Below are 21627 nucleotides of genomic sequence, written 5' to 3'. Positions count from 1 at the left end.
AACTGCCAGGTCGTGTGCAATGCCTAGGGCATTATCATGGATGTGTGTGCTGGCAGCCCTGGAAGCTATCACAACTCCCACATCTGGCATGCCTCACAGTTGTATCAGGTATTTGCCAGGGGGGACATCCCATATGGCCACTTGATGGGGGATGCTGGCTATGCACTGGAACAGTGGATGATGACTCCCATCAGAAATGCACACACAGTCATGCAAGAATGCCATAATAAGGCACATGCAGAAACCATAATCATCATAGAGTGTATGTTTGGGATGCTGAAATCATGGTTCCATTGCTTGGACATATCTGGTGGAGCCTTGCAGTACTCTCCAGGAATGTGTGCCCACATCTTTATAGTATGTGCCATGCTACACAATATGATCCTGTGGAAACAGCTGCAGCAGGGACAGAATGGTGAAGGCCCTCACAGCCCACTACCATTACTAAGGGACCCATAGGCACAGTGGGACTCAGATCACGAACACCCTGTGCTAGCCCCAGTAGGCAGACGGAGGCGTGCCCAGTATGCCCATGCCTTGGCAAAGAGGGAACATATAGCACACACACTGACAGTGTAGGCACTCATGGGCTGACACCCTTCTCCATCTGCACACACACACAGCAAACGTGGATGGCACACACACACGACCACCTGTGAATTGTCATGTATAGGTGGTCTACTGTGTGCATCCTACATAGGTAGGCCTCAACTATTGTACACACAACCACCATTGGCACAAGGTAAGTCAATACCTGAACAGTAAATTAAGCTATCAGCATGTGTCCATACTGTATGTACAGGTTTATAGATACATATGTAGGTACATGCCCAACTGCTGAGGCCACTCGTAAGCATAGGAAAAAAGTGTCTGCTGTCACCACCCCATCGATCAACTAACTGTCCCTCTGTGGAGCAGAGCCACTTGTGGGATCCCTGGGGTGCAGCTACTGTTCACCACCCACTCTGCAAGGATTCCCTGGAGTGTCAGTGAGGGGTTTTGTATAATGTAATCAGGGATGTAGTTCCAAAAATGGGGAGTATCCCTGACAGGAATCTTCACAGATGTGTACATGTTACATAGTATACCTTAAACACAGCTTGCATATATAGGTAATTATCCACAGGATAATAAACATGTGGAACACACAACCACTGAAATGTGCGTTAATCACCCTTGCACTACCAGTGCCTGCTCCGAGAGGTAAGATATCACTGCTAGGATTAGCACACGCAACCATGTACACATTCATCACAATAACATACCACTAAGCTACCTGAGATATACCAATGGCAGTCGTGTATACTGACAGGATAAAACACAAAAGGTAGGAATGTGTTGAAATAGGACAAACCGGCATGTACCCAATGAAAGGTGTATGTTTTATATATATATATATATATATATATATATATATATATATATATATATATATATATATATATATATATATATATCTACATCATATATATATATATATATATATATATATATATATATATATATATGTATAGAGAGAGAGAGAAAGACATATGTCGATATATGGGGCTATACATATATATGTAGATATATAGATAGGATAACAACATCTACATAACCATGGAGGTACATATAAATGGGATACCTACCACATATCAACTGCTTTACATACTGACGTGCGTAATCCCGAGGCTTAAGGTCCGAAAGAACACAGTACTGAAACACCAGATGTGCGAGGTGTAATCTCACGATGTTAATGGACAGTTAGTCAGTGCTTCTGGTGTTGCGGTTTGGGTAGGTTACTGTGTGTACATGTGTTTCTTAGGGCTGTAGTGTGTGTAAGTGTGTGTCCTGATTGTGGTGTGTGTTCTTGGGGGACTGTAATGTGTGGTTGTGGGTTAGCTTTGTGTGTCTGTTTGCGCGACCTAGGATGTAGAATATTAAAGTAGGGGGTGGGGTGGGGGGGTGCAGACACCTTACATGGGAGGTGTAGGGGGGCTTGGCCACCTGCTCATATGTAGTGTAAGATGGTTTGTTTGGATGTGTTGGGTAGAAGTGGGTCTGTGTGTGCATGTGTGAGTTCCATGTTCCTGTTACCTTTGCAAGTTACTGTCGATGTAATGTGGGGTATGGGAGTCTGGTCCCTGTACTGTGTGCGTCGGAACACTGTGGTTTTCAGATTCCGTAGGTCTCCCATATACAGCGGTTGAAGTGTTCTTATATGTGTATAACATAGACCATAGCAATCACACAATCCGCCACTACCAACCTTTATGAACAAAGGATATGGAGAGTATATGCCTATACACTATTACAAATATGTGCTATGGACATGAGCCAGTGATAGTGTTACCACCTGTCCCACTTTGCGAGGGACACTCCCTCTTTGGGCAGTTGTATCCTGACCAAATATATTAAACGTGGCAAATGTCCTGGGATTCTAGGACATAATTATGTCCCATATGTACTGTAATAGTTGCATACAATAGTTATTTCTGTATCTAAAACACCTACATGTTACAGGAAACAGGATAAGCAACTAAACTGCTACAAGAATAACCTTATAATTAGGCAAGAAAGGAAAGTTCTATCCCTTGTACTGACCGTGGGTTTGTGTCGGCCTGTAAAACCAGATGTGTGTCCCGAAAAGGTCCCACTATGGCCATATAAAAAGGTGGCAACCCTAGCCAAAGAGGGTCGGTCACCAACACAACTATGATGACTGCAAATAACTATGACAGAAATACACAGCTATCATGTAGCAACATGTTATTACAGTCAGATGTATTACCGAAGGGATTCAAGGACTAACATCACCTGCATGCTATACAGGAACCACATAACAGTGCCTTAATGAATCAGCCTGCAATTACCATTGTATTAGTCCACAAAAGGATAGGTGTTCAAATAGGGAAGGAACCCTCATGCACATAGTGATTATGTATAAAAGCAGTTCCTACACACCTGCATCTGCTAAGCACACCCACCAACATCACCCCCACACCCAAACATATTACAATACAAACTGTAATAACATCACAAATCATTCACACACTGTACGACATCTGCAGAAGCCTTAACATACCTTGTCAGAGACACACTAACATGGCCCTATGTGAAATAGCTGCTGTTATACAATGGAACAGCTGCTGATGTAATAGGGTTTGTTTGCACTAATCCCATTTCAGAGGGTTGTGCGTATACCGGGATGTGTTAGCAATTAGTGGGCAACAGCACAGTATGCTACACTTGTACACCAAATCAAGGATGTCTGGTGAGCACACTGTGCACCACATAACAGTTCATGCATAGCCATACGGCCTTGAGCTGGCCAAACATCCTTGCCAGACTTAAACATCTGCAGAAGTATCAGGTACAAACAAACCCTGCATAAGTAGCACTGTTCCAAAATATAACAGCTGTACTCACATGTAGAACTAAATCATCTAGCCATTACACACAGTCCACAGGAGTCATGAAGCTAATATATCTCTGTGTGTCTCCATATAGCTGTTGAATTATATCGCAATAACACATCTAGGCCGTCTTCCTCGAAAGTAAGGCAATGCTCAAAAGGAGTACTCACTTATACACTACTGTTGCCATGGTATCAGCTAATGGAGTAGCTGCACAGCTGATGTGCATCCAATTAACTACTTTGGAACAGCAATTGGTGGACAGGATACCACATGTTACTGATATGTAACTAGAAAAGGATGTCTTATTACACATTCAAACCATCCATATATACCAGCGGAACGTTACAAGGAACATTGAAACACAAACCGAAAAGGATTGAATCAACAGTTAACGACACCTCGGGTTACTAATAAGGTATGTAGAACAGTCAGTATGTCTGTGTATGTAGTACTATTCTGTAGTATTTAAAGTGCACACAATCCATAAAGTGGAAACAGTTATCTTGTAGTGATGTATTGTTGAGCATAGTAACACTTGTAGTATTTGTGTGTACTGCTGTAGGTCACAAGGCAAACACCGCATACACCACAAGGGATGCTATATAAGGGCTTTGAACAGAAATACTCCTCACCAGCCAATGTCAGTGGCAGAGATGGTCCAACAAGTATGTGCTATAACAGGAGATAGTATGGGTTGATATATTGTAATTGTAGCCATATGCATGGGTGTATTACAGAGAATAACATGTGGAAGGTTGGGCCACTGTGCAAGTATGATTTGCATTGTGGGATATTGTGCCAATAACTGTGTAATGTACAGTATTGTAGGCAGATATGTATTACAAGCTACATAGCATTACTGTAATGTTAGGCAAACATTAGTTATGTCAATTGGCATTTACAATACACAATAACAGGATACATATGTCTTTTAGTGAGCCGACAGTTTATCAGCATGATAGCAAAGTAAAATGGAAGCACTATTTAACTATCCATGCACATAAGACATGTAATATGTGCAAAGGTAGGTACTAGGCTGTCTTACCAAGGGTATCTATAAGCCTAGCTAGTGTGTGTTGGCTTTTGCCACCCCATAGGTTGGTTTCCTGTGCCTCTGAATGGCAGAGCCAATAGTTACCTGTGCCTCTGTCCAGTAGAGCCACTGCAGTGATCCCCAGGGTACATGTCTGTCTCCCATCCACACGTCGAGGTTTCCCTTGAAGAGGGCTCATGAGGGGCCCCTGCCTGATGTACATTGGCATCATGTTCCAAAGCATAGGGAGTGTCCGGGTCAGGAATCTATCTGTCCAGCACATCCTACTCATCATTGTGGTTAGGTGTATATTCCTAGAGCATGTGGCTCTCGGGCTTCTGTTTAGGTGGAGCATATCCAGCAATACAGGGTTGGACATGGGCCTTGTATGTCAAGTAGAGATCACCTGTGAATATGTGGTATGCAACTGAGTACAGCTGGAGTTTTGTAGGTTGGGCTGCATAGGTCATCTGTTTGAGGTCAGTAATCCTCTTGGCGTGGTACTGGTATGGTCTTCCAAGCTGTTGCAGTTGTCTTGTAAGGTATATCCCAAATTGGGTGTTGTATCCTTTAATGGGTCTAATATGACATGTGTAGAGTCACAATGGCCCCTCTGATCTGGATGCGAACCCATTAGAGATTAGGAGTCCATGAAGAAGGATATTCTAACCACCTTGTCATTATGGGTATCGAAGGAGAGATTGCTATCAACTGGGGTTTCCGGATCCCGTATTACCTTTTCTGTATGTAGGGAACTAGCACATATGTGGTAGTCCACGGGTAATTAGTTATATCCAAAGGGGATGACTATGCACTTTTAGGCATTCAGCTTGACGCCATGATATTAACGCCAGGTATCCGTCTCAGTGCGACCCTACCAGAGGGTGTCTGTAACAGCTGGGGAAACAATTATGTCCCCTAGTTTGCAGTTGTCTGCAAACCTTTTCAGCCAAAGCCCTCCTGTGCTTGTCTGTACATCAGCGATGTATATACCTAACATGAGGGGTCCTAGGACTGAGCCCTGGGGGACGCCAGTTGTAACTGGTATACAGTCAGACCTAGGGTATGCAACTCCCACTGTGTGGGTTCTGTTCATGAGCCACTTTGCAAACCATGATGTAGGGGTTAATGTTCAGGTGGATGGGTATGTTGATAATACCAGAAGGAGGAATGGTGTTGAAAGCCTATGATAGATCTAGGTAGACTGTGTGGACCTCCTTACCCTCATCTAATGCCTTGGTAACTGTCTCTAAGAAGTCCACCAGGTTTAGGAGGCATGGTCTGGCCTTAACAATGCCAAACAGGGAGGGGTCAAAGGTTGGGAGGTACCCAATGTCTCTGTGACAGTGATTCATGATGTACACCATAGCCTTGCAGACCAGGCTAGTCAGGCCTATAGGGAAAGAGGTCCCATGATCCATTGTGGCACCACCTTTGTGGAGTGGGAAAACTGTTGCTGTGCACCATTCAGGGGGCACTATGCCCAATGTGAGGTTATTATTGAACATGGTGCGTAGGTGGGGAGACAGTATGATCTGAAGTTTGTGTAAAATGCAGCCTGGGGTGTTGTCCAGTCCCATGGATGCTGTGATATTGCCTTTAGGGTTTGCAGCTTTGAGAGGGATCTGCCAGGATGTTGCCAATATCAACTGTTTCTGTAATGTTCAAGCCTTTGTGCTGTAACTCAGAGCAGATCTGGTTGTTGACATTGAGATATGTGACATAGCTATAGAATGCTTTGTGGTTGTTATTGTTGGTATTAGTTGTGTTATAGTTTTCGTAGCTAGCTTTGGAGGATCTTATAAGGGATCTCACCTTCTTACTGAGGCTAGCCAGGGATCTCCTCCATGCATGGTATTGTACTCTTGTTTGCAACAGTGTCTTCCTCCTGTAGTACAATATTTTTATGGCAGGGGACCACCAGATTGGTTTAGTTAATTAGAAGTATAGCGTCTTGGCTCTGTTTGGGATAGCACAAGCCATGCACTCCTGTAAGTGCATATAGAGTGCATTTGTGTAGGATTCAGCAGTTGTAACAGTACTGTCATTCTGCATGGGTGTCATGATGTCCACCAGGTCTGTCTTAAGAAGCATGTTGTTGGCTTTGTAGACATATTATACTGTGGTTCCCTTAATGGGGGTAGGTGCGGGATGTGGATATCAACGGTGTTCAGCACATGGTCTGATCGGACCAACGAGGAGTTGGCTTCACGTGTGGAGCACCAGTCACTCATGTTGGTAATGACTAGGTCCAGGATATTGTTGCCCCTGGTGGGTGTGTGGATATGTTGAGTCAGGGCATTGGTGTTTATGAATTCCAGAAACCGTTGAGATAATGTGTTGGTACACGAGTAGTTTTCCCAGTTAATGGTGGGGTAGATTCAGTGAGACTTGTGTGATGAGTGTGGTGTTGTGCGACTGTGTACCTTCTTCACATGGCAGTCAGGGTCAGGCTTGGTTGGAGAGACCTTTACCTCCAGTTTGGCTAGATGATTGCATCTCTCACAGGTTGTAGTGTTGGGTGGTAGGCTGAGAGGCTTGTCTGTGTACATGAGGCAATGTGTACATTGCCACAAGATGTCCAGATTCATCAGATAGACGGGTGAGAACACTGGCAGTTGACTCTTGGACATGCCTGAATATAGAACTACATTCACCTAGATAAGTGAGGAAAGTGATTACAAGAGCTACATTATTCTACGCAAGTGAGAAAAGTATGTACAAAACCTGTTCACCCTTACCTGTAGGTAATGAGGAAGATTGAGTGCTATAGCAATTATTAGCTTACATAGTGTTTACAAGTCCTAAACAAGTGCTTAGCATGAATAAGCAATCCAGATAGGGTCTTGGATAATATAAACACATGGCTCCCTCCCCCCAACAGGTACACAAGCATATATCCATGTACACCACAGGGCCCCTGTACCCACAACTATGCAGGTACAAGCTGCACTCAGTCTGCATGGGACCCGCCCACATCACAGGTTGTATCATACACATATAGCAAAACAAGATGTTCTCCACATATACATCATGTAAAACATAGCTCCATGTCAGGTTGTGTACACACTGAATGGTGCACACCAACAGGTATCACAACCCACAAAGGGGGAGACACCACTGATAATGGGAAGTACTTTACTATTACCCTACTGAGTCTGGTCTGGAAGGCCATGAACCTTGATCACTTAAGTGATGTCAGCAGTACAGATGTAGATGACAGTATGGTTGATGTCACACTGCATATCATAACCTTGCCAGGTCATAGGACATCATCACCCATACTGTGTACCACCTACACTCGGTATACTAGATGTACATTCCTATGTCACAGGAGTGTTTTGCAATAGGACTGCTGGCAGCACCAACACTACAGAAGGTGTCTGAATAATACGGGATCATCACACCAGTGGCAGCTATAATATGTCAGGAATAATGAATTTTATTCCCCCTGATTGTAGTCCATACCTCACAGACAAACAGAAGGCATCTGCCTTTTGAAGTATGCGAATGACTATGACCTAGGAGCAATAGCTGACTTGCATTGTCACCCCTATGTTAATAACCCTGTACCCATGAACTACCATCTAGGCAGCGGTCAACATAATGGACACGTGTATGTGAGGGATGCAGCTGGGCAGTTGTCTTTCCTGTGATAGCTACGTCATCACACCTGTCAGGTAGTCATATGTGGTAACCCTAATAATGATATATACAGAGATCATTGTCCAGCCATACAGAACACTCAAGTGACCCATATCAGATCACATATTTCCTTTAAGGGGTATTGGCCATGTTCAGATGGCCTACACCAGCCTTCCCATTCCCCATCTCCACTATGTAGCATGATGCATACCCTGAACAAATCCATGTCCAAGCCCATGATGTTGGACATGCTACACCTACTCATTCTGATCTCGAACACATACGTCATGGACATCCGTCTACCACATGCTGGATAGATGCTTGTCCCATACACTTGATTTAGTCCTGCCATACAATGCATTCCTGTCTGTCAAAGCTGCACATCATTCCCCTCTCAGACATGGTGTGATGACTGCATGGTAATGCATGGTATATGTATCATTAACCCTGTGGATCAGTAATGTGGCACTGCTCCACCTGGCCCCACAGACCCGCCTGTTGGCTACTGCCGGTAACCTTTCATCCTAGATTCATACATGGCCCATGGCATATAGCCCACTAGTTGACTTTGACTGTACATGCTATAGTTGATATCCATCCCTGCAAATACCATCTGGCTAGCCAGTGTCCCATGTGTATCACATGTGCAACACAGGTGATGCATAGCATGATGTTGAATCGCTGTACAGTGCTCTGTAGATGTATATGGCAGAACACATACATGTAAAACCTTATGTGAGCATGTCTGCAGGATCACAGGTCATGTCTGTTAAGGCAGTGTAAGTCCTTGTATGTGACATATACACTGCATCAAGGTCAACTGCATTAATGTAGACACATCCAGCCATGTGCTGATAGGTAGGAACACCAGTACAGGCAAACAGACATGCTTACATCAAGACAGCAACCACGTGGAGAATGAGCAATGTAATCAGGTGACACACACACATGTATGGTGATAATATCCAGTCAACATTGAGTGTCACAAGTGTGTGACACAAACACATCAGTGTCATGTAGGTTTGCAAATACAACTATTTAAACTGAATTAATGTGATACACATGTATGTTCACCTGTAGCTCTGTATGTCTCTGTGAGTTACTGTGACCTGTCTCCATAATTATGTCTTCCAGGTATGCCACATGCAAGGCTTCCCCCTTTTACACGCTTAGAGGATGAGGCCCTCATCCCATTCCTACTCGACAATCACGATATCCTGTTCAGCTATGTGCCACAGGATGCACAGCAGTGGGATGCCCTGTGGATGGAACTTCGCAGGAGGGTTAATGATGTGGGTGGCCACAGCCGCACAGGTGCGCAGACCTGTACAGACCTCATTAGATGGGCGAAACAATGTGCGAATGCAATCACCAGGGAATAAGGTGCAACAGGTGGTGGACCACCGACCCAGCCCCCACTCACACGTACCAAGGAGCTACTGGCCAACCTGGCGACACCTGCAGAACCACATCCACAAGCCTTAGCCGATATTGTGGAGGTGGGTGTCTCTCAACCACTGAGCCTGGAGTTGCCTGGTAAGTCAGTACTGCACCTATAACAACTATATTCCATATAGTTGCATGTGTTACTGTACAATATGTAATGTAACATTATATGCAAGGCATGTATACACACATGCCGCATACTATAGTATGCTACTACCATAGTATAGTCTAATGTACTGGTGTATGTGTTATGCACATTGCTCCCTGTAGCCTTTATACAGGGGGTGGATTATGCTCATACTGCTGTGTTACTCCTATTTAGGTACCTCTGGCATTCCGCTGTGACAGCAGCCCATTGCAGGTGAGAGTGTTATTATTTATCAGGAACTGTAATGCACAAATCTATCTGCTATGTGGCCATTCACAACATGTACACATAATGTATGGTCCTGTCACAATATACAGGTCGGACATGCAATGCATCACAATGACTACCCATGTGCAACACTTGCAAACTATGTGAATCATGTCACCGACATGAATCCTCACAAACTTTATTGCCAGATGTGTTTACAGCTGTGCATACAATGGTGGAGGTGCTGTTCACTTTAGGGACGTACAACAGATCTGATCTACACATGTGGTGAATGCAAACAGAACTACACAGTGGGCTGGAGTATGGCCAGCACACAGGTTTCACCGATGTGGATCATAGCCCTGCTATGAATGTCACACAATGTGATGTGCTATCTTGACATGTCCATGACATCTATTGGCCTGGCTGCTACACTGCCTACCTAACCTGAAAACATATCCCACATATCACCCTTTATCTGCATAACCCTGTTGTCACTGGAGCATATATGTCATATGGGACAACACAAACATGTGAAATAGATACCCATCACAATAATTTAGACAAGACATGTACACACATGGCCATGGAGGATGGCCAGAGACATGGAGCAACACACACAGTACATGTGTTGTGCTTGTGTGTACACCCTGTCATACAATGGCTACACATGGTTCAACCATGGCCTTTGTATAATGGTCATAATGTAAATGTGGAACACTAGACATCCTACAGGCCTGTGCACATCTTGTGTAAGCATAACATCAATCCACCACATAAGATGTGTTGAACATCTTGTGGGTGTTGCAACATGACAGCAGTTACCTGTACAGTATCCACATCAGGCCACAGATACAGTATATTCCCGTTGCTGGTGTTGGACATAAATGCCATACTAGCTCCTTGTGTGCGTGTGCGTGTGTGTGTGTGTGTGTGTGTGTGTGTGTGTGTGTGTGTGTGTGTGTGTGGTACACAGATGTCATGTGGGACATGGTGTACTGACGTGTTCTCCATGTCTGGCCATAGTTGCCAGGCTGCAGCAATATGGTTGCAGATGTGCAGGGGTGTCATCTGTATACCCATCAGTGACCTGTGTCACAACTTTCACTTCATGGTTTAGTGTGTATACACCTCAGTGATGTGGGTCACATTCCACAGTATATATGTATTGTATCTGAACACAGTCATGGCTATGAACCCTGTCTGTAACTCACACTGTATAGCACTACAGACACCTCATGATTCCCTGCAATGGCCACGCACATCAGCTAAATTTGCAGTATATATGTAGGGCGGACAGACAACACTGAATTGGTACACCATTTCCCCACTGTATATTTGACAGGACATCATTGTGTTAAACATGTATGCATGTCATTGCACACATCAGCAGATCACATGTCATACTACATGTGATTATCAAGGTCATATGCCACACATCAGGCAGGTGTAACACGGGGATGTATGCTAACCACTACTATGACTGTGTACTTTGCATGCCGTCTGCTGTGACACATGCATGCTGTTGTGTGCAACCTAGGGATGTATGATAACTACCACTATTATTGTCTGCATTGCATGCCGTCTGCCGTATCACATGCATGTTGCATGCCTTCTGTCATATCACATGCTTGTGTGTGTTTATTGTATAGATAGTAATGTACCGTTCTTGTCTGCCCTCACAGGTGATGTAGGTGCATTGCCCTCCTGTGGTACATCAGATGTTAGTGTCCCCACAGACTCTAGCAGTGATGATGAACATATGATTGGGACACAGGCAGAGTTGTAAGGGGCTGAAACTGTGCAGCTGGTTGCCATTCCATCTTTATCCACCTCATCCTCGCACACAGATCTCATACCTGCACATACCCCATCACCAGTGGCCATAAAGGAAGGACAGTTGGCACAGGGTAGCTTGGAAAAGGAAAGTGTGGGGGCTATAGAAGGTGTGCCTGCACACCATGGTGTCAGCCAAGCTACTGGTGGCACCCCACACAGGCGCATGGCCAGTGCTGCTCGTAGGAGGACCTCTGGCCAACATACTCCTGCATGACAGATCACAGCAGCTGGTGTCACCAGATGCATGTTTCAGGCTGTAATGGAGGCACAGGCACATGCTGAATGGCACAACAGAGAAGATCAGAGGCTACAGAGAGCTGATCTCCGTTCTTTAAAAAACAGCATCCAGGCAATGGTAAATGCTCAACAACAGATTGCTGATGCTTTGGATAGATGGTTGGGTGACATGGTTGGAGTCCTTGACCATGGCATGGCAATCCACGGGCGTGAGCTATCTGTGTTGGAACATCTGGTAGGAGTGAGGCATCGGGCACATGGATGTAGGCCTGCTACATTACGTCTACGTGTATGAGCTATCTCACATGCCCGCTCCCATAGTGGCCATAGCAGCAGTGCATCTGGTGCTGTGCTGTCCACACCATGACACAGCAGGCCATGTCTACATGGCCTGGGATGTTCCCAACAGGGACATGGTTCCAGTGGACAAGTGACATCAGACAGTACCCAATCTGCACCTCTGTCTGTTAATGCCCGTGCAACCCCTGGCAGGCACAAGTCACATGTCCGTGACCGGACACCGTGAACTGTAAAACCTTGCCTGTACAGTCTGCAGCTGTCAATAATACCCCTGTGTAGGCCAGACACATGGGAGAACTGTGTGCATACATACACGCACACACTGGACACATATGTAGGGCACCGCAACACACACATGCATAACATCCACACACGCCCAATTAGATCAAAGGCCCAAACCCACACACTTGATGTCATCCAATGGTGCAGCCTAGGCCTCCGGCAAACTTTAACACCCTGTGCATATGATGATGCCTGTGCCGCATCCCTGACATCCACACCATTGGTGCAGGGACATGCTCATATGGTCTGATGCACAGGGTGAACAGACTAGGATGATACGTGTAGTTTACAAATGTTGAGGACTGTTGACAGGCAGCAGATATACCATGTAGTACAGGTGTACAATACTGTTAACAGTATATGTCTTGTGTAAGAACAGTGCAGCCTAGGCCTCCGGCAAACATTAACACCCTGTGCATATGATGATGCCTGTGCCGCATCCCTGACATCCGCACCATCAGTGCAGGGACATGCTCATATGGTCTGATGCACAGGGGTGACCCAACTAGGATGATAGTGTAGTTAATAAATGTTAAGGACTGTTGACAGGCAGCAGATATACCGTGTAGTACAGGTGTATGATACTGTTAACAGTATGTGTCTTGTGTAACAACAGTACAGCCTAGGCCTCTGGCAAACATTAACACCCTGTGCATATGATGATGTCTGTGCTGCATCCCTGACATCCACACCATCAGTGCAGGGGCATGCTCATATGGTCTGATGCACAGGGTGAACAGACTAGGATGATATGTGTAGTTTACAAATGTTGAGGACTGTTGACAGGCAGCAGATATATCATGTAGTACAGGTGTACAATACTGTTAACAGTATGTGTCTTGTGTAACAACAGTGCAGCCTAGGCCGCCGGCAAACATTAACACCCTGTGCATATGATGATGCCTGTGCCGCATCTCTGACATTCACACCATCAGTGCAGGGACATGCTCATATGGTCTGATGCACAGGGTGAGCAGACTAGGATGATACGTGTAATTTACAAATGTTGAGGACTGTTGATAGGCAGCAGATATACCATGTAATACAGGTGTACAATACTGTTAACAGTATGTGTCTTGTGTAACAACAGTAAATGCATGTTGGTCATGATGTTCTGCTGTCCTTCTTCAAGTCTAATTGCACGTGCCGGTGGATGTCAGTGTTTGCAGTTAAGTGTCCCATATGTCAATGTGGACTACACACAGGTATGTATGAATATACCAGCATGCACCATGTAGCTGCCACATACCAGTGAGAATGTCCCACATTACAAACACGTCTACCATTCCAAGAGCATGATAGCTGTGTATTAAGCTACTGTGGTCACAGACGTGACATCCATAAAGGGTGACATCACAGGTACAGTTACATGGGGTGGTGAGGTAAGAGAGTGGTCTAGCTGATTACAAGGGTAGAGACCAGTGTGAAGTGTGATGCCTCAACAGGAATCAGTAATACATGTTCCCATGACAGGATGCCAACACACAACTACACCCACACACTCAGGTATTGACACACATGTATTCAGTGACACTGTAACACACACACACACACACACACACACACACACACACACACACACACACACACACACACACACACACAGCTTCACCGACACAGTAACACACACTTGCACACAGTACTGGTGGGATGAGGACCCCTGCCTATGTGCAAATCATCATTACAGTACTGTGCACCTACATGATGCGCCACAGAGAATACACATGTATAGGTAGTCAGTACGGCCTAAGATCGGGGACATCAACACGGATAGTAGAATGTATCATCTGGATGGTGGGAGGGGTCTTATCAGTTCAGTATGGTAACATACATCCTCACACCAGGGACCAGTCAGCCCTACATACACACACTGTGGCATTCAGTAATTAATACACCTATATCATGCACATGCAGATACCTCACATGTGTGAGATACACACCCCTGCCTATGTCCTGCTTTCTACATTGCAGTCTGTACAGATGTGTACACTAGTGTACAGGAGAGTGAGTAACAACTGAGATGTATTTCCCACAATACGTGACATATATGGACACACAAGCAACCACACATGCCAGTACTGTGAATCTCAGACCTGCGTAGCTCATGGTATGTATATCAGATGTACAGCAGTATTGCACGTGTTGCAAACTGTACTGATGCTTCCTGTGCCAACAGTGCTGATATATGCACTAGGGACATCATATCTATTAACAGGTGTCAAGTGATTTACCTTCACTGTCACCCTGACTGCTGTCTAAGTTGTGTGTTATGTCCTTCAATTAACAAAACCATTGCTTACCAGTTACACAGGGTATTGTAGGACTGCTTGTGACACACCTGTGAGCTCTCCACAGCAAACATCCATCTGCAAAGATGCCCCAACACTTAGTTATTTCAACACATCTGTCCATACCTGTGGTACATCTTTCTGTACATTCAGCATATCACCATATACAGTTGGCAATGTTGAGGCTGTGTTGCAGCTGCATGATGTACTAGGATACACACTACCTGCATACATCAGCAACTGCACACGCATGTTATCTGAACGCACAACACTACATGTACAGGTGTGTAGGTCCTACAATCCTGACATTTGGTCATGTTTGTAGGCATTGCAATTGGTGGATATGTGTAATGACATACATGACACATGGGCTGTTGTATGATATGATGGGTGACCAGTACCAAGGGGATGTTACCTCTGTCAACATTGATATCACACCTTATGTACTGTTAGCATTCAGCAGCCATGGACCTACATTCCATGTGCATGTGTGTAATGGCTGCAGCCACCTGTTTGCACAAAGGAATACAACAGCTCTGCTGTGTGTGTGGCATGTACATACCCAAGGCAGGTACATGTATGTCATATCCATACATGAGGGTGTTTACTGGTGTACACTGGTGGAAAGTACTGAGGGCCCCTGGTATGTGTACAGCTGACCTGGTCACAGACAGTGGTATCATTGCATTGCATAACACATGATGCAACTGTGTAAGTACATGTGTACTGTCTACAGTTGATGTAGAGCTTAGTACAGTATACAGGTCAAGCATCACATGGTGGTGTACTCATCTATGTCATATAACATGTATAGTTGCGTGTTGGTGGTCTGAGGGTATGGTGGTGTCTGCAGTTTACATCCTAGAATGCAGCATGTGACACTGTGTCCTGCGCATGGCTCATCTGTGATGCCTTTCATGGGGGGACCAGTCAGTACATCTGAGTGGCCTTTATGTATGTGGGTACATCATCTGGAGTGGTCTGTACCTGTGTTATGGCCCACATGTCTGGTTCTGAGGTATATGGTGTTAGTGCTAGGTTCTGAGGTATATGGAGGTAGTGCTACTGTGCACTACAGAGACATCAGCCAGGTGTTCCTCACTGAATGGATGTCAGTACTCCCCATTGTTGGATCTACAGTGACCAGCTGTGAATATGGACGCTACACATCTAGCACTGGTTAGTATAAGAAAACAATGCAGTTGTCCTGTAGGTGTATGGGAGTTAATCTGTGTTTTAGGACATTTGCCTTGGAATGGTACTGTGTGGGCGGATGCGACTTGGGTAATATCCACACTCCCTTGTATCATGGATGCATGCGATATGTGACAAAGGCCTGCCTACTGTCAGCCATGTCATCCCAGAATGACAGCTGATGTTGTGTAAAAGATCAGTGTCAAATATATTTAGAGCAGTGTTCCCACTAACAACGACAACTACTAACACCAGAGCCCATTACAATGTGTTATTTACATCTACCTGTAAAAGCATGGCCACTGTGGCCCTCTGTGTTTAGCATCAGAGTGCATCCCAGTCAGCCCTGTGCTACTAGGAGTATGAGCATGCCCAGTATATCCTTGTGTAGATGGACACATAGTAGTACATTCCGAACAGCCCTGTGCTATTAAGTGTGTGAGCATGCCCCCTGTGCTACTAAGTGTAAGAGCATGCCCAGTATATCCTTGTGTAGGTGAACACATAGTGCATTCCGAACAGCCCTGTGCTACTAAGTGTGTGAGCAAGCCCCCTGTGCTAGTGTATGAGCATGCCCAGTATATCCTTGTGTAGATGGACACATAGTGCATTCTGAACAGCCCTGTGCTACTAAGTGTGTGAGCATGCCCAGTGACACCTTGTGTCGATTATGTGCCTCTGTGTATGGGCATGGCCATTGTAACCCTGTATAGTTATAGTAGTCGTCCATTCCACAGATGGGCATACTCCAGGTCAGGATGGATTCCTACTTTAAACACACAGGTTCACAGGTATGTACATCTTAACTGCCAGCATCCCTGTTGATGTCCACATTCCCAGACGGTCATAATGACAGCCTTGAAATGTGTAGTCTGTGTGGCGCGATTGGTAAGTATGTAGTATTGTAACAGTAATCTGTAAATAGGCAGGTGTTCTGTACCCGCCACTGGCATGCATATGTGTGTGTGTGTGTGTGTGTGTGTGTGTGTGTGTGTGTGTGTGTGTGTGTGTGTGTGTGTGTGTGTGTGTATGTCTGTCCCCATTTGCTGGTGGACTCTAAATTGCTTTTAGACTGCCCACACTCCATACATTTCTTATACCCACCGTTAGCAAGGCCGATGATGTTACCCATCTACAAATACACCTCTGGGAGGACTGTGTCCCAGTAATCTCGGTAGCATGTTCTGTAACTGCGTAATGCTGTAGTGTAATAAAGTAGTTAGGTCAGTGTTCTAGTCCCACACTTGCCATGTGTGTGTGTTTGTGTGTTCCCATTTGCCTGAGGACTGAGTAATGCTTTTATACTGGTCACACTCCATACATTTCTTATACCCACCGTTAGCAAGGCCGATGATGTCACCCATCTACAAATACACCTCTGGGAGTGCTGTGTCCCAGTAATCTCGGTAGCGTGTTCTGTATCTGCGTAATGCTGCAGTGTAGTAAAGTAATTAGGTTGGTGTTCTAATCCCAAAACATGCCAACTGTGTGTGTGTGTGTGTGTGTGTGTGTGTGTGTGTGTGTGTGTGTGTGTGTCTGTGTCTGTGTGTGTGTGTCTGCCTGGGTGAGACAAGTACAGTGCTTTGTAGTATTCACTGTTGCATGTACTCTAAACGCATGTTGCTGCAGTGTGATATGGTAGGGGTTTGTATACAGGACATGGCAAGTGTGTGTTTTTCTGTCAGAGCCTGTGTAGAGGTGGCCGTGATTGTCTTAACATTGGACATGTTTGGGAGCAGGTTTTGTAGTTTTCCTATATAGTATTATCCGTCATATGACACATTGGCCACCTCACGAGGAGTACAGCTGTCAGTCAGCCATGGCACTGTGTTGGCAAGCCATACCCATACAACTGGCAAAAGGGCTGGTAAACTAAGTATGCAGCCCTACTAGTACACGGTATATGTCCCGCACCCATGTGCCATGCACATACAACCTTACCTAGGATATCCCACTATGTTGTTAGTAACATGCACATTGAGGACAGATAGTAGGCATGGTGTGACCGCAGTGGCCTGCAGAGGACATGGCACCCTGTACCTTGGTACAATACGCAAATATATGTGGACATTGTGCCTTCACTATGTTCCACACTGAATGGCTGCAACATATGTGGTGCCATCATATGCGATCCACTAAGGCCAGACAATGCTGTACACATGTGCCCTGTATGGACCCATGCCACTGACACCATGGAATACCTGTCCATTCTGTCCATGCAGGTGCAGGCCGACCTGCTCACTATAAGCAGGTTTCGCCACACCAGGCCAGTATTGGCATATTGGGGTATAACAGGCTGTGTACACTACATGTGTCTGCCAAACCAGGTACACCTGTACATGTCACTGTACAGTATTGTGGGGCATGAACATCCCAGGCAATGTCCATGTGAAGGACTATCAAACACAGACATGGCATGCATTGCAAAGCTATGGCCCTACATATTGGTAACCAGGATGTCAGGCCAGATAATGCAGTACCCATGTGTGTGGGACATTGCAGACACTACACCCCTGCACTGCACACCATTGTCGGGTGATGCAATGGCAAGGATTACCCCTCACCAAGCCTTGTACAGCCATCTTGCACAGCCAAACACTACATATCCATGGAGCAATGCATACCTACATGACAGTACTGGCACCCTGTGTCTGCATGTGGGTTGTGATGCTCCCAACCACAGTCACTCCCAGTATAAACCTCAGTGGCATACCAACAGTTGTTAAGCACTTTCACATGCCCTAGCCCATAGAACCTCCAGATATCCCCTGTGGTGCATGTGGTCCTGGACATTACTGCGGTGTGGCAAACTAAGTAGTTACATTGTGTATTTGCTGCCCTGGCAAAGGTGTCAATGCATGTCCATTAGAGTGTGCTTGTGGTGACAGCGACTTCCATTCACGTGGACTGACATGTGTGCCACACCTAATGTATGTCTACTATATCTGTTGCAGATGGCTCTCACTCACCTACACACATTTTCTTACAGCACTGCAACATGCCGCCTCTGTGGCACATGTAGTAACATCATGCACATGTAATAGTAATGAGTAGTCAGGGGTATGCCCCTGTACTATTCAGCGTGTGGCAGATGATGCTTATGGTTAAGTCTCCAAGCCCTTCCCTGGTGTACATTGCCTGTCCCGCACACACACTCTCAGGTGGATGTGAAGGTGTACACCTGCACAGCAGCATGTGTATTGTAACAGATGGAAATGGTCAGGTGATGGCCTCTGCACCTATTGCAGTCCTCCTCTAGCTGATTGCGTGTGGTACAGCTGTGATGGTTTTCCCATAGCCATCCTCATGATAAACACGGTACACTATCTAGGGAAACATGTTATTATCTGGCCATGACAGTCGCTGTGATTGGTACCTGGATGTGGTGTTCTGACACGGCATCGCAGATGATATCTGGATGTTCCTCAATCATTTTCCACAGTGGGAAATAGCCTAATGACAGGAGGGTGATGTGCCACACAACTACAGCATGTAAGTGTAGCTATGCTGCATTGAGACTACTGCCTGTTTAACATGTGTGTGGTAATGGCTATTCTGCATGTTAAAATACAGACATGACAGTACTCTGTTCATGAGGGAACCCCACCTGTAGGGCCATCTGTAAACAGGTCAGTGTGTGCAACCATTTGTTTCCTGTGTTACACACTGAACACACTTCTGTGCACAGCAGAAGCATGGTGTGGGGATTGCAGACAGTACATGATGATAACGATGTGTTACTGCCATCGCATCCCTGACTGGACATGTGTCACATGAGACAGTGGTATGACTGACACTGTGTGGGATTCCCAGTGACAAGCCAATGATGGGCAACTGTTCATAGCTGCAGTCACACTTCTGCTACACATTGTACAGTTGCCATGTAGTATATATGCATGTGTTGTGCTCCCTCTGCAAATGTATACCATCTGTTGTGTTGGATTGCTGGTGATTTCTATGCATACTGTTGTAGGTAATCCTGTATGCTGTTGTCTATCACTAAGCCATATGTGGATGTAAAATGCAACACCATAGGCTGAATAGGTTGGTAGGTCCTGGCAGATCCTCCTGTCCCACTTCAGCTGACCATGGCACCAGGCACTAGCATATCTGGGGCTCAGCCATTAACATCAACCTCTGTTGGTTCTGCACCACCTTCTGGTGGTACCACCACTGAGGATGGAGCATGTCCCCCTTGGGAGTGGGACCAGACAGGTACATATCTGCTGTCATGCGGTCCCAGACATATTGCGTAGGTGGCTTCCTAAGGGGTTACGAAGCCAGATACGCCAGTTCAAGTGCGGTGTGTCACATTTACAGGGTGAGGCTGCCCTTCCTGGACAGCCCCCAGCACTTCCTCCTTTGCAGCTATGTAGGTGCAGTGGCAGTTGCCCATGGCTTGAGACCCCCATCCCACTGTTCCCATAGGCTTTTGAATGCCAAAGACCCATCCCCATCCAGGGTGTATCCCCCCCACATGTGTCATATACCAACCCTGTATGCTGTAATTTCTGTGCTCCTTCCTATCCTCCAAGGCCATACCTACACTCCTTCACCAACATCTGACCCTCACCTACGGACACATAAGGCCATTTGGCTCCTAGGACACCATCTGCCCTATACATAAGTGTCCATTATACACAAGTGCCCACTGGACACATGAAACCCTTGTAATTTGCATCATAACATACTACTGTTATCTTCACCACTGTCCCTCAGGTGCACGGTCCTGGTATGCACATCACTCCTACATGGTCCAGGTACACGTGAGGAGGATGACCCCATTTACACAAAACACTACCGGTCCCTCTGTGGTCACCCCATTTACCTTTATCATGATGATGATGTTGCACACAGCACATTGCAGGAGTACTGTTCACACATAATGATTGGACAGGTACTGTTATGTTAATGTACATTACATGCACAGAGTGATATATACGGCCAGTGTACAACTATTTGCATGTATGACTGACACATGTCTGTCTGAAGGAGTCTTGTGATCACATAGAGCAACACCACTACATAATACAGGCATCGCTTGTGTTTCCCGTTTCATTCGTTTGTAATGCTTTGTTGCCACATGGTATGTCCCTGAGACATCTCTATATATGTATGTACCTATATGCCAGACATAGTACTGCAGTGGTGGTGCTGCGGTAGTGTTGTTGCCTCACAGTAAGACGTTGTCCTGTTCGATTCTCAGCTAGAGCGTCTTCTGTGTGGAGACATGTGTGAATGGGCGTTCCTTCAATGGAGGTTGTGCATCAGGGCCAGCAACTCGGCACGTAAAAAATCTACTGCCAATCATTAGCGGACCGGAGTTCCACTTTGGCAACCCCTAACAGGAAAAGCTGAAAGACACAACAACAACAATCTATATGCTGGATATAAACACTCACATGTACATCTACATGATAGGATACATTCCTATACTGTTGAATGACTGCGCTGTATGATATCCTCTGGTTAAAGCATCTTACACTTGATTAGCCTCTACAATGCTTAACCAATGCAATACTCGCATACGGGTAGCCAAACACGCTTACACCCGCTCAATCCCGCACTTGCTAATGCACTGGCATTGGTGCTTGCATCTGTCACTCACAC

The sequence above is a fragment of the Protopterus annectens genome, chromosome 7.part0 (genome assembly GCF_019279795.1).
Source record: "Protopterus annectens isolate FY-2018-M chromosome 7.part0, PAN1.0, whole genome shotgun sequence".
Taxonomy (NCBI): domain Eukaryota; kingdom Metazoa; phylum Chordata; order Ceratodontiformes; family Protopteridae; genus Protopterus; species Protopterus annectens.
The sequence above is the reverse complement of the archived record's forward strand: the minus strand, read 5'-3'. Positions refer to the sequence as shown.